This window comes from Enhydra lutris, unplaced genomic scaffold (genome assembly GCF_002288905.1).
Source record: "Enhydra lutris kenyoni isolate GAN:26980312 unplaced genomic scaffold, ASM228890v2 scaffoldscaffold58, whole genome shotgun sequence".
NCBI classification, from domain to species: domain Eukaryota; kingdom Metazoa; phylum Chordata; class Mammalia; order Carnivora; family Mustelidae; genus Enhydra; species Enhydra lutris.
The window spans coordinates 16717285-16730327 of NW_019154142.1; positions in this window are offsets into that span (position 1 = coordinate 16717285).

Genomic DNA, 13043 nt, shown 5'->3' on the forward strand with positions numbered 1-13043 from the left:
GATAAAAGAGACACTATCAGAGACATGAAGAATAACTTTGATGAGTTCATTAGTAGCCTGGACATAGAGAAAAAAGAATCTCTAACCTTAAGGATATCTCAATAGAAACTTCCAAGACTGAAAAGCAAGGAGAAAAAAGACTGGAAAAAGAACAGAATATCCAAGGACTGTAGGACAACAAAAAGATGTTATATACACATACAAGGAATACAAAGAGGAGAATAAAGAGAAAAAAGAACAAAAGAATTATCTAAGGAAATAATTACTGAGATTTTCCCCCAGAGTAATGTTAGACAACAAACCATAGAAATGGAAAGCTCAGAGAATATCAAGCAAGTTAAATCCCCAAGAACCTTCACCTAGACACATCATATCAAACTCCAGAAGATCAAACATTTAAAAAATCTTGAAAGAAGCCAAAGGACTAAGACACTTTATCCATAGGAAAGCTAAGCAAAGAATTGTATCTGGCTTTACCTCGGAAACCATGCAAGTAATGAGAGTGAAATATTTAAGTGCTAAGAAAAAGAAAACAAACCAACCAACCCACCAACATAGAATTCTGTACCCTGAGAAACTATCCTTGAAAAGTGAAGGAGAAATACTTTCTGAGACAAACAAAAATTGAGAAAATTATTACCAGTGGATCTGCCTTGTAAGAAAGGTTAAAAAAAAAAAAGTTCTTCAGAAAGAAAGAAAATTCTATAGATCAGAAAAGTTAAAAAAAGAACATAAAGGAAGAGCATCAGAGAAAGAATAAGCAAAAATAAAATAAAAATGCTTATTTCTCAAGTCCTTTATTGATTTAACAGATAATAGTTTGTTCAAAATAATAATAGCAACAATCTATTAAGTATATATACTATACATGTGTGTGCATGTGTATAACTATATATATTGTGTATATTGACCCTTGACCAACACGGGGTCAGAGGCATCAACCACCATGCATTTAAAAATCTGTCTATAACTTTTGACTCCTCAAAAACTTAACTACTAATAACTTACTATTGACTAGAAGCCTTACCATTAACAAAAACAGTCAATTAACATATATTTTGCATGTTATATGTGTTATATACTGCATTCTTATAGTAAAGTAAGCTAGAGAGAACAAAGTGCTATTAAGAAAATCATAAGAGAGACTGTGGACTCTGAGAAATAACCTGAGGGTTTTGGAGGGGCGGGGGGTTGGGTGAGCCAGGTGGTAGATATTGCATGGAGCACTGGGTGTGGTGCATAAACAATGAATCTTGGAACACTGAAAAAAATAAAATAAAATTACAAAAAAAAAAAAATTCTCCAAAAGAGAGAAAAAGAAAGAAGAAAGAAAGAAAACCATAAGAGAAAATACATTTACAATACTGTAGTGTAAAAAATCTGAGTATAAGCAGACCCCTGCAGCTCAAATCTATGTTGCTTAAGGGTCAGCTGTGTGTGTGTGTGTGTGTGTGTGTGTGTGTTTATATACACACAACATATACATACTGTATATGATATAGTGTCATTTGAGAGTGGACTTGGATTATTTGCAAATGTATACTGCAAACTACAGATGAATCACCAAAAAAAGTAAAACAAAACAAAAGTATAGCTGATTGTCTAAAAAGGAAAGAAAATGGATCATTTCAAATGCTCATTTAAAACCAAAAAGGCAGCGCTCGCTTCAGCAGCACATACACTAAAATTGGAATGATACAGAGACGATTAGGATGGCCTCTGCACAAGGATGACATACAAATTCATGAAGCGTTCCATATTTTAAAAAAATAAATAAAACGTTAAAAGGCAGAAAAAGAGTGGAAGACAAAAATAGGAGGAAAGAATAAGGGCAGCAAATTTTTTAAAAAGTAAAAAATATGGTAGATATTATTCTAACTATATCTATTACCACTTTAAAGTTTAATGTTCTAATTAAACCACTAAAGGACAAAATATTTTTGTAATGGATCAAAAAACTAGATCCAATGATATGTTTTCTATAGGAAACCCACTTTCAATGTAGAAACATATCTATTTAAGTAAATGAATGGAGAAAGACATACCAATTCTAACACTAATCAAAAGAAAGCAAGTATAGTTACATTAATTTCAGAATTTATTTCAGAGGAAAAAGTGTTGTCAGGGATAAAGAGACACATTAAATAATGTTAACAAGGGGTCAACAGTAAAGACATAATAATTCTTAACATCCATGCATCAAAATATGTGAAAGCATCAACATAATGATGCAAAAGATAGAATTTCAAGAAGAAATAAATGAATCCTCTATCATACCTGTAGACTTTAACACTCTCCTGCCAGAAATGGACAGATCTAGCAGACAGAAAATATGTGTGGATATAGCAGAACTTAACAGTGCCCATAATCAGTTGGATACAACGGACATGCATAGACTAATTCATCCAACAGCAGCAGATTATACATTCTTCTCAGACTTACAAGGATCATTCACCAAAATATACCACATTCTGGGTCATAAAGCACACAACAACTCTAAAAGAACAAAAACCATACAATGCTTCCTTTTATACTACAAGGGAATTAAACTAGACATCGGTAAACAGAAAAGTAGCTAGCAAATCCCAAGATATGTGGTAAATAAACAATACACTTCTAAATAACACACAGGTCAAAAAAGATCCAGAGAAATTACAAAATATTTAGAACTAAATGAACATGAACATACAGTCTATCAAAATTTGTAAGATGCAGTGAAAACAGTATTTAGAGGGAGTCATAGCATTGAATGTATATATTAGAAAATAAGTAAGATCTAAAATTAATAATCTAAGATTCCAATTTAGGAAACTAGAAAAGGAAGAGCAAATTAATTCCCAAGTAAGAATAATAAAAGAAATAATAAAAATTAGAATAAGAATCAATGAAATTGAGAAGAAAAAATCAATGGAGAAAATCAATAAAACCAAAAGCTGGTTCTTTGAAAAAATCAATAAATTAATTTTGGATAACGTCTAGCCAGGATAACCAGGAAAAAAAAAAGGAGAGAATAAACAAATCACTAGTATCAGAAAGAAATGAGGGTTATCACTATTGATCCTATCACATTAAAAGGATAGTAAAGGAGTATTATGAACAACTGTATGTCCCCAAATTGGACAACCTAAATGAAATGGACCAATTGTTTGAAAGGCAATCTTCCAAAACCCACACAAGAATAACAAAGTGAACAGGCCTAAATTACTTGAAAAAAATTGAATCTGTAATAAATAACCTTCCCAAACAGAAAGCATGAGGTCCAGATATGTTCACTGTCAAATTCTACAAAGATTTTAAAAAATAAATTATACTGATTCCCTATAATTTCTTCTAGAAGATAGAAGCAAAGGGAATACTTGCTAACTGGTTCTATGAGGCCAGCATTACTCTAATACCAGAACTAGAGAATGACATTACAAGAAAAGAAAACCACAAGACTGTATTATTTATGAGCACAGATACAAATTCCTCACAAAACATTGACAGATCAAATCCAATAATGTATAATAAGAATCATACACTACAACCAAGTTGGATTTATCCCAGGCATGCGTGTCTGGATCAACATTCAAAAATCAATTAATGCATTCTATCCCATCAACAAGCTAAAGAAGAAAAATCACATGATAGTATCAACAATATAGAAAAAGTATTTGACAAAAGTGCAATATGGATTCATGATAAACACTCTTAGTAAATTAAGAATAGAAGGAAGTTTCTTCAAAATGATAATACCTACTAGAAACCTACAGCTAAAAATTAACCAACCAACCAAACAAACTAACAAATAAAAAAAAAAACCTACAGCTATCAAAATATTTATTGGTGAGAAACTAAAAGCTTTCCCATTAAGATCAGAAATACGATAAGGATGTTCCTTCTCAAAACTCCTTTTCAACATCAGGACTGGAAGTACTAGTTAATGTAATAAGATGAGAAAAGGAAACGAAAGGTAAGCTGATTGGGAAGGCTGAAATAAAACTGTGTACTTTTTCAGATGATATGATTTCAATGTAGAAAATCTGGACCAATTAAACAAAGTCATTTACTTTCCTTTGTACCAACAATGAACAAGTGCAATTTGATATTGAAAACACAATGTCATTTCCATTAGCACTTCTCAAAATGAAATATTTAGGTATAAATCTAACAAATTTGTATAAGACCTAAATATTGAAAACTACAAAACTCTGATGAAAGAAATCAAAGTAATGAAATAATGGAGCTAATATTCCATGTTCATGAAGACTGACCCCTGGCAAGATGTCAGTTCTTTCTAACTTGATCTACAGATTCAACAATTCCAGTTAAAATCCCAGAAAGTTTTTTTTAGTGGAAATTAACAAAATAATTCTAAATTTTATGGACAGATAACCCAGAATGGCAATACAACAGTGAAGGAAAAGATTAAAACCAAGACTGGCACTACCCAACTTCAAAACTTATCATAAGCCTACAGTAATCAACACAGTGTTTTATCAAGTGAAAGAACAGACAGATTAATGGCACTGCATGAAGATCCCTCTAATAAATATGACCTACACAAATACAGTCAGCTTTACAAAGGAGCAAAGATAATACCATGATGCAAAGACAGTCTTTTTAACAATGGTGCTGGAACAACTAGAAATCCAAATATAAAAAATTGAATCTAAACACAGACCTATACCCTTTACAAAAATTAACTCAAATTGTATCATAGGCCTATATGTAAAGTTAAAAACTATAAAACTCCTACAAGAAAACATAGGAGAAAAGTTTAATAACCTCAGGTATGGTGATGACTTCAGATACAACACTAGGAATGATCCATGAAAGAAGGAATTGATAAGCTGACATTTCTGACAAAGGACTATTGTTGTCCAAAATATACAAATGGCCCTTAAAATTTAACAATCAGAAGACAAACAACCTGATTTTAAATGTGCCAAAGACCTGAACAAACACCTACCAAAGAAAGTATACAGATGGCAAATAAGCATGTGAAAAGATATGCCACATCACATTTTTTTAAAAGATTTTACGTATTTATTTATTTATTTGAGAGAGAAAAAAAGCATGAGAGAGAGAGTGAGCTCAAGCCTGGGGAGAGGAAGAAGGGGAGGGAGAAGCATGCTCCCTGCCAAGCATGGAGCCCAATGTGGGGCTCCATCACAGGACCCAGAGATCACGACCTGAGCCAAAGTCAGACACTTAACAGATTGAGCCACCCAGGTTCCCCATGTATCACATGTATTTAAACAACAATGATCTATTCCACATCTATTAGAATGGCCAATATCCAAAACGTTAACAATACCAAATGCCAATATGGATGTGGAGCAAAAAAGTTCTCATTCATTGCTGATAGGAATGCAAAATGGTACAGCCACTAAGGAAGACATTTTGGAAATTTCTTACAAAACTAGATATAATCTTACCATATGATCCAACAATTTTGTTCCTCAGTATTTATCCAAAGGAGTTGAAAACTTATATCCACACAAAAACCTGTATATAGATGTTAATAGTAGCTTTATTTACTATTGCTGAAACTAGAGACAACTAAGATGTCTTTGAGCAGGTAAATGCATAAATAAATTGAGGTTCCTCCAGACAGTGGAATATTATTCAGTGCTAGAAAGGAATGAGCTATATCGAGCCACAAAAAGATGTGGAAGAAACTTGAATACATATTCCTAAATGAAAAATGTTAATCTTAAAATGCTAATATTTTATAATTCCAACTATATGACAACCTAGAAAAGGCACAACTATGGAGATAGTAAAAGGATATTGGGAAAGGACATTGAAAAGACATGACCACCAGTTGATTTGTGAGCTGGACCTAAGCAATTAGAGGCTCCTCACACCATACTCTGTTTTTGAAATGTGGGTTTGGCTGGTCTCTCCCACCTGCAGAGGCTGCTCTAAAGATATGACCTTGGGATATTGATGTGGTATTGAGAATACTTACATGGTATATGTGACTGAGTCCTGTTAAGATTTGGCAGGTATGGTGCAGGGATCTATTCATCTTGCTGCTACCCAAGACAAGCCTTGTATGTAAGATCCTTTTGCTTAATAAAACTGCCATATATGGCCTGCCACTCTTCAGACTCTCCCTTACCCCTATGTATGGGGATGATTTCAGACTCTACCCGGGGTGCTCTGAAGATAATTGTAAACCATCACAAGATTAGCAGTGCTAGTGACTAGGTGTCAGGGAGGGGTGAATGGGCAAAGCATAGAGAATTTTTAGGGCACTGAAAGAACTCTGTATTATTCTAAAGTGATGGATACATGTCATTATACATTTTTCAAAACCCAATAGAAATGTACAACATCAAGCATGAACTGTAATGTAAACTTTGGATTTAGGTGATAGTGTTATGTCAATGTAGGCCCATTAATTGTAGGAAATGTCCACTCTGGTGGAAGATTTTGATATTAATGTAGGTTGTGCATATGCAGGAGGGGCAGAGGGTATATAGTAATCTCTGTACCTTCTGCTTAATTTTTCTCTGAACCTTAAACTTCTCTTAAAAATAGTTTATTTTTTTTAAAAAAGCTCTCCAGCACCAATTCTTATCAATAAAATTCAGTTTTACTTTATAACTAACTACTCATTTAAAAAATAACTAAAAGAAAAGTCTAGAAGTTTTAAAGTCCATCTTCCTACAGCCATTAATTCATCCTTTTACTAAGTGTTTTATTTAGGAACAGATCTCTTTTACAGTAACTGTACTTAGGTGTTGCCCTCTTAGAAACAGAACTTTTTCTGTCTCCCTCTTTGTTTTGATTTTGCCAAGAGACATTTAAATAAATTGGATTGTATAGAGAGCATTTTTAAAAGTGAGAGAATAATCCTTTGCTTCTCTTCGATCTCTGCTAAAGTGATTTAAAAAAATTATAGGATGAAGGTAAAACTTGTCTATCTTTCAAATTCTTAGCTGTTCAAAAGATAAGATTTCAGATCCCTCTTAGCAAAACACAATGACTGGGCAGCACCTCTCTGGGGTATATGGATTTTGGATTATGCCATAAAAGATGATTTTTCCTTGATTGAGGTGAGAGGTGGAACTAACCTAGGAGATGAACTCATGGGTAATTCTATAGATAAACACTTTCAGAGTAGAACCGTAAATGTAATTTTCTGATGAAAACCCAGGATTTTTTTTTTTTTTAAGCCTTCCAATCAAAAGTCATCTGAAAACTTCTGGAAAATGAATCTGGAAGACTGAGAAGAATTTCAGGAAATTTAAGAGGAACACAGGTATTGGAAAAGATTTATAATTATTTTCCAATAGATTTATCCCAGCCTGTCTTTACTAATCTGGCTTACATGGTGGCTCAGAGAAATATTTCCAATCCATGATAGTGAACTAGAAGCTACTGTTTAGCATGACTCTCAGGTTAAGGTACAGTACTAAGCCCAAAATGTGGTCTACATTCCTTTGTGGTGGAATTTGAATTTAAAAACTTGGTTTTAGGGGCGCCTGGGTGGCTCAGTGGGTTAAAGCCTCTGCTTTCGGCCCAGGTCATGATCCCAGGGTCCTGGCATCAAGCCCCGCATCAGGCTCTCTGCTCGGCAGGGAGCCTGCTTCCTCCTGTCTCTCTGCCTACTATTTATTCTACTGTTTCTCTGTGTGCAGAGCTCATTTCCTCCATATAACGTAAGTTGCCATAAAAATAAGAGTGAAAAGAAATCTGTTGGCAATTATTTTAAACACACACACATGCACACACACTACTATATAGCAAAACAATATCAAAATCAGTATTGCATTTTATGCTTTTATAGAAACCCTAAGGGATCCAATCCACTACATTTTGAAAAAATGCTACTTACAGACAAGCGCAAGAATTATAAGGGATTAAAATCGGTCACCGTGAGAACAAACAGATATCTATAGGAATTTTGTTTGACTTCTCAAGATCCAATTAGGACATCCCTAGTGATCCTGAAGGCAATGGATCAGACAACAAAATATCCAGTTTGTTCTGGATATGTGCTGTTGGCTTAATGTAACAATGTCTTGCTTTTCAACAATACTTGATGAAATATTGTTCTTTTTTTTCTCCATATTGGTTGTTTTTCTAGCTATGGCATACCTGGCTCATTTTTGTTTACATTTACTGAGAAAAGTATCACTGAATCTTTTAGAAGTCTTATCATCTTTAGACTTCTTTGAAAGTCTAAAAATGATATCTGGTCATCTCTGGTCACAGTGGACTCCTTAACATTTCCAATCTAATCATGATCTAAAAGGAGCTTTATGGTTTGTGTCCTATGGCTGGCATTTCTCTCTGCTGCTTCTGATTTCCACAACTACTAAATGTGCCAATTAAGGTGATTAGGAAATATATAAGGAATCATATAAACTAAACATCAAAATGTAAAAGATTATGCCTTTAATAAGGAATACTTCAGGAAAATGTGCAATGTACATTTTGATAGCAACTTCATCAAGAAAACACATTTCAATATTATTTTTGTTTACTTTAAGTCGTCAGTCATTAAAATTCATTAATGATTATAAAATCATTTGCCAGTCCAACCAGACTTCCAAGATTTTCACTGGGGAAAAGAAAAAAACGCATCTGCAAGCTCCTATGATAGGGAAATCTCATTTGCAAAGCAGCTTGAGAAATGTTTATTTGGTGAGACTGATTAAAAGCATTATTAAATATTCATCAACTCCTCCATTTCATTCCTTCCTCTCCTTTTATTCTGATAGCAACACTGACATATAAGGCTCTATAGTCTAACAATTACATAATCAAAAGAAGGCAGAAGTATACCTAACTTCATAGCCATCAAGAAAGACATTCAAAAAGCTAGAATGGAAACTAATAACTTAAGGTTCTTTTTTATTTTTTATGGGCAAGGTACTACAGCAAAAAATACATCTTATATTCCATGATAGAGCACTTCCCTTTGTGTAAATAGGAAATATTTATCACCTCAAGTATTGAGTTTTGGATTCTTTTATTTTTGCTTAATGTTTTTTTCTATCCACTTTACAGCAGACACTGAGATCATATAGGTGTGACTAAAGAATTACATCTTCAGTTCTCTTCCAACAAGGTGACCACTCTGCAAGAACTCCAATTCTCAGAAACAGTGACTCATATCCTGATCAAGCACATTAAAGGTCGTCTAAGTAATGCCAGGAAAGGATGTGGCTCCTTTCCAAGCCTTTTCTTCCCAGTTTTTAAGTGAAAACAATGGTCATGTTTCAAATGAGTACATGTAGTCTTATTTGCAAACTTCAATGTTTAGCTAGCCATAGGATTGATATCACAGATGAAGCATTCTGAACTAGTTCAGTAGCACCTGGGACATCAAGAGATTGAGATTTGTGGCAAATAGTCACAGCACTGAAGTTGGATGGGTGTCTGGTTTGACATGGGGCTGGAAGCAAAAAAATTATTATATTATACAATAATCATATTCTAATGCTTATTGTAACATTTCCTGAATTGAATGACAAGAGTAGAATATCATTAACAAGGCTGTACAATTTAACACGGCAACACTCTTGAAAAAAAAGAACACTGGCTTTTGTCATAATTCCATTAAGTATACCCAATTTGAATGACTGATGAATGGCACTTTACTACTTTCCTGTCTAAATTTTAGCAGCATGGTGGGATTGAACTTTTGAACTTGTGTCCACATGCATATTTTACTGAGGAGTCCTGTTTCACATTTTAAATGGGTGCCTGCAATAGTTCTATAGGGGGAGATAGAAATGTTGTTCACTATTTCAAGTAAAAGTACATACTCATTGACAGCTACCTTCACCACCTGAGAATGTGGTATTTGAGCTACAGAAAGACTGCAAAGTAAAAAAAAAAATAAGTAGCAACAACAGAGGTATGATCACAGTCATTCAGAAGATCACAAGTGTGATGGCAACTATCTAGATTCAGCTCCTTTACAGCTCCAGTTTTCCTTGTCTCTTTTTTATCATCTCCTACCTATATTTATTTTATTGCCACTTACCTATTTTTCCTAGCAAAATTATTCTGTATGTTGAAATTCACTACGGATCTGCAAAGAATCTAAAGCCATTGCCCCTTTGGATTTTGTTAGGAATGAAATCATTGGTCTAAATGCCTCCTTTCCTTTCATTTTCCATACACCACTGACTTCCTTGCCCTTTTCTTCCTTCAGCATATTTTTTAGAAAAATTCTAATTCTTAAATCTATTTATATACCTGCAGCCATGCTGAATGTAACTGAAGAAAGCAGCACAACTGCACAGACTGTGCATTTAAATGCAGTTTAAATTCATGACCATGAACTTTAAGGGCTCTGTACTGGTCTCCAGCAGTCCTATAACACTTCACTTATTTACTCACTGGTCCACCTTCCTAGGTGATTATTCTGTAACTTCTCTCTTCCTAAACCCCCAGCACCTCCTCCTCCATTTCTACTTTCCACCTAAGACCTTGATTTCTGTTTCACTGAGAAAAAGAAGTAGACAGAAGATAACTTGCTCCAGCTCCCACTACCATATCCCCAACTATCATAATCTCTATAGAGGTATTTGCCTCCCTTCTTGCTAAAATAAGCTCTCTTGAGCTTCTAAAGCCATTGCCTCTACTTTAGATCTCAGAAGTTGTTTTCTACTTGCTCTCAGAATTTCCCCTTTGATAGGCTTCACCAATTTTTATTTTCCCCTTCAGTCATACAAATATGATCTTATTTCTTCTGTTAAAAAATAATAAAGATTTTTTTCTGGCTCTATATTCCCTTCTGATCCCTTTCTCTACTCCATAGCAAAAATTCCCAAAAGAACCATCTATAATCCTATATGCAAATGACTGTCATAATATATCTTCAGCTCAGAAGTCCTTCATGAACGTCAAATTCTTATATCTACTGTTTATCAGCATCGTTATTTAGATGTCTATTAGCATCTGAAATCCAAAATTGTACTAACCTAACTCCTGATATTACACATCCAGTCTACTTTACTCACAACTTTCCCACATCAGTTTATGACAACCCCACCTTCATCTTCCTCAGGCCAAATACTTGAAGTCATTCTTAACTCTCCTCTTTCATTCACATGCCAAATCCAATCATTGGGAAATTCTGATTTTTCTCTCAGAGGCCAACTTTCTAACTTATCTCCCTGACTTTTTTCTTGTTGCCTTATAACCCTTTTCAACACAGCACCCACAATGATTCTTAAAACCAATATTAAATCTGTCACTACCCACTCAAATTCTAATAATTTTACATTTCATTCCCTTACAAGGCCCTACACGTATTCCCTATACCTGTGTGACTCAAGTTCTTCTATGTTTTCTTTTCTCACTCTGTGCTAGCACCACTGGTCATCCTGCTGAGCCTTGAGGAGTAGCCATAACTCAGCCTTAGATCCTTGGTTCTGTTGCTCCCAGTGCTCAATGACAGCCCCTCAGATAATAGATGACTGCTCTTTCATCAGCTTCAAATAGTTTGCTGAAATAATTCATGCTCTGTGAGTCCTATCATAACTACTCTACCTAAAATTGTAACCTGCCTTCCACCCTTCATTCTCTTTATGTCCCCATTCTATGGCCTTTACTTCATTTTTGCTTTTGTTTCATAGACGGTATATACCTAATATACTATTTTTCAACTTAAATTTTGTTCATTGTTTTTTACATATTATTAGTATGTTAGCATATAATCTTAATGAAAACAGTTTTCTTTTGTCTGTATTACTGCTATTGGGTAGTAGATCTTTGATATATATTTGTTGAATGAACACATAATACATACTTGTAATCTGAGAAAAAATATTCCACATGAAATCAGGGAGATAAAAGGAATGAATTGGGGACAGAAAAGTACTAAATGGCTGAAATAATTTTCAAATATGTTCAAAAAGGAATAAAAAGGAAAATAAAAGGAAGCAAAAAGAATAGAAGTTGAAGTTTGGGGGAAATAATTATAGAAGTGTTTCAAAGGATAGATGGTTTACAATTTGAAATAGTAATTTTAAAATAGGTTAAAATAATTTTAGGGTTGAAATTATTTTTAAAGTAATTTTAATATTTATGTATTAATATAGATAATTAGTATGCATTAATATAGTGTATGTTAAAATATGATAATATTGCATCAATATAAAATATTAATAGTAATTAATGTTAATAAATGTTAATATATAAATAATACATTAATATATTACATAGAGTTTATATATATATGTAGTATGCAAAACTTTCCTGTATTTTTCTCCATTAATGCTGTTGCTGATATGCAAATAAGCTGGCCAACGAACTGCTGCAATACCCACTCCACTTTAATTAACTCATAAAATATACATCAAAGTTCCCATTTCCCCACTTCCTTGAAAATGACACTTTCGAAGGTCAAATTCTGTGATTTTTTCCACTCAGAATATACACAGATACACCTGCTTCCCTTGATGAGCTTTATTTCTCTCTTGTCTGACGACCTGACATTTTTATGAAAAAAAGGGTCCTTTCGTTTCTGACTATAGGCTGATCAGTTTACTGCTGTAGACTTCCAACACTTGGAAGTGATTAATAATTTGTGATTGGGATTGCCTACGGCCCTAATGTATTTCCTCTATGGTATTTAGAATTCCTCTACTACCACCTGCTCAGATGCCTTTTTGTAATCTCCATCTCCATTTTCTGTTTAATTCACCAGTGATTAGTCACCCAACCTCCTCACCCTCTACCAAGCTGATGAATTGGTTATATTCTAAACTAGTAAATATTCAATTTAATATTGTACCATTCTCCTGATCACCCATATTCAATATTTTTAGAACCATTCATAACTTTTTACCTACTTTTGATAGCTTTCTACTGTTTAATTTGCTTCAAATCAAGGTGCTTTGAGTCACTTGTTTTTACTAAATATTATTTCCACCACTGTCCTTCTATTTATTCTATGGTTCAAGTCATCTTATCTCATCTTTGAACTTTGAATCCTCTAAATAAGTCCATTCTTGATCTTAGGTTATTTCTTCTCTAAAAAGTTCTTAACACTACAAATTATTCTTCCCACATAACTGTAGTGATCA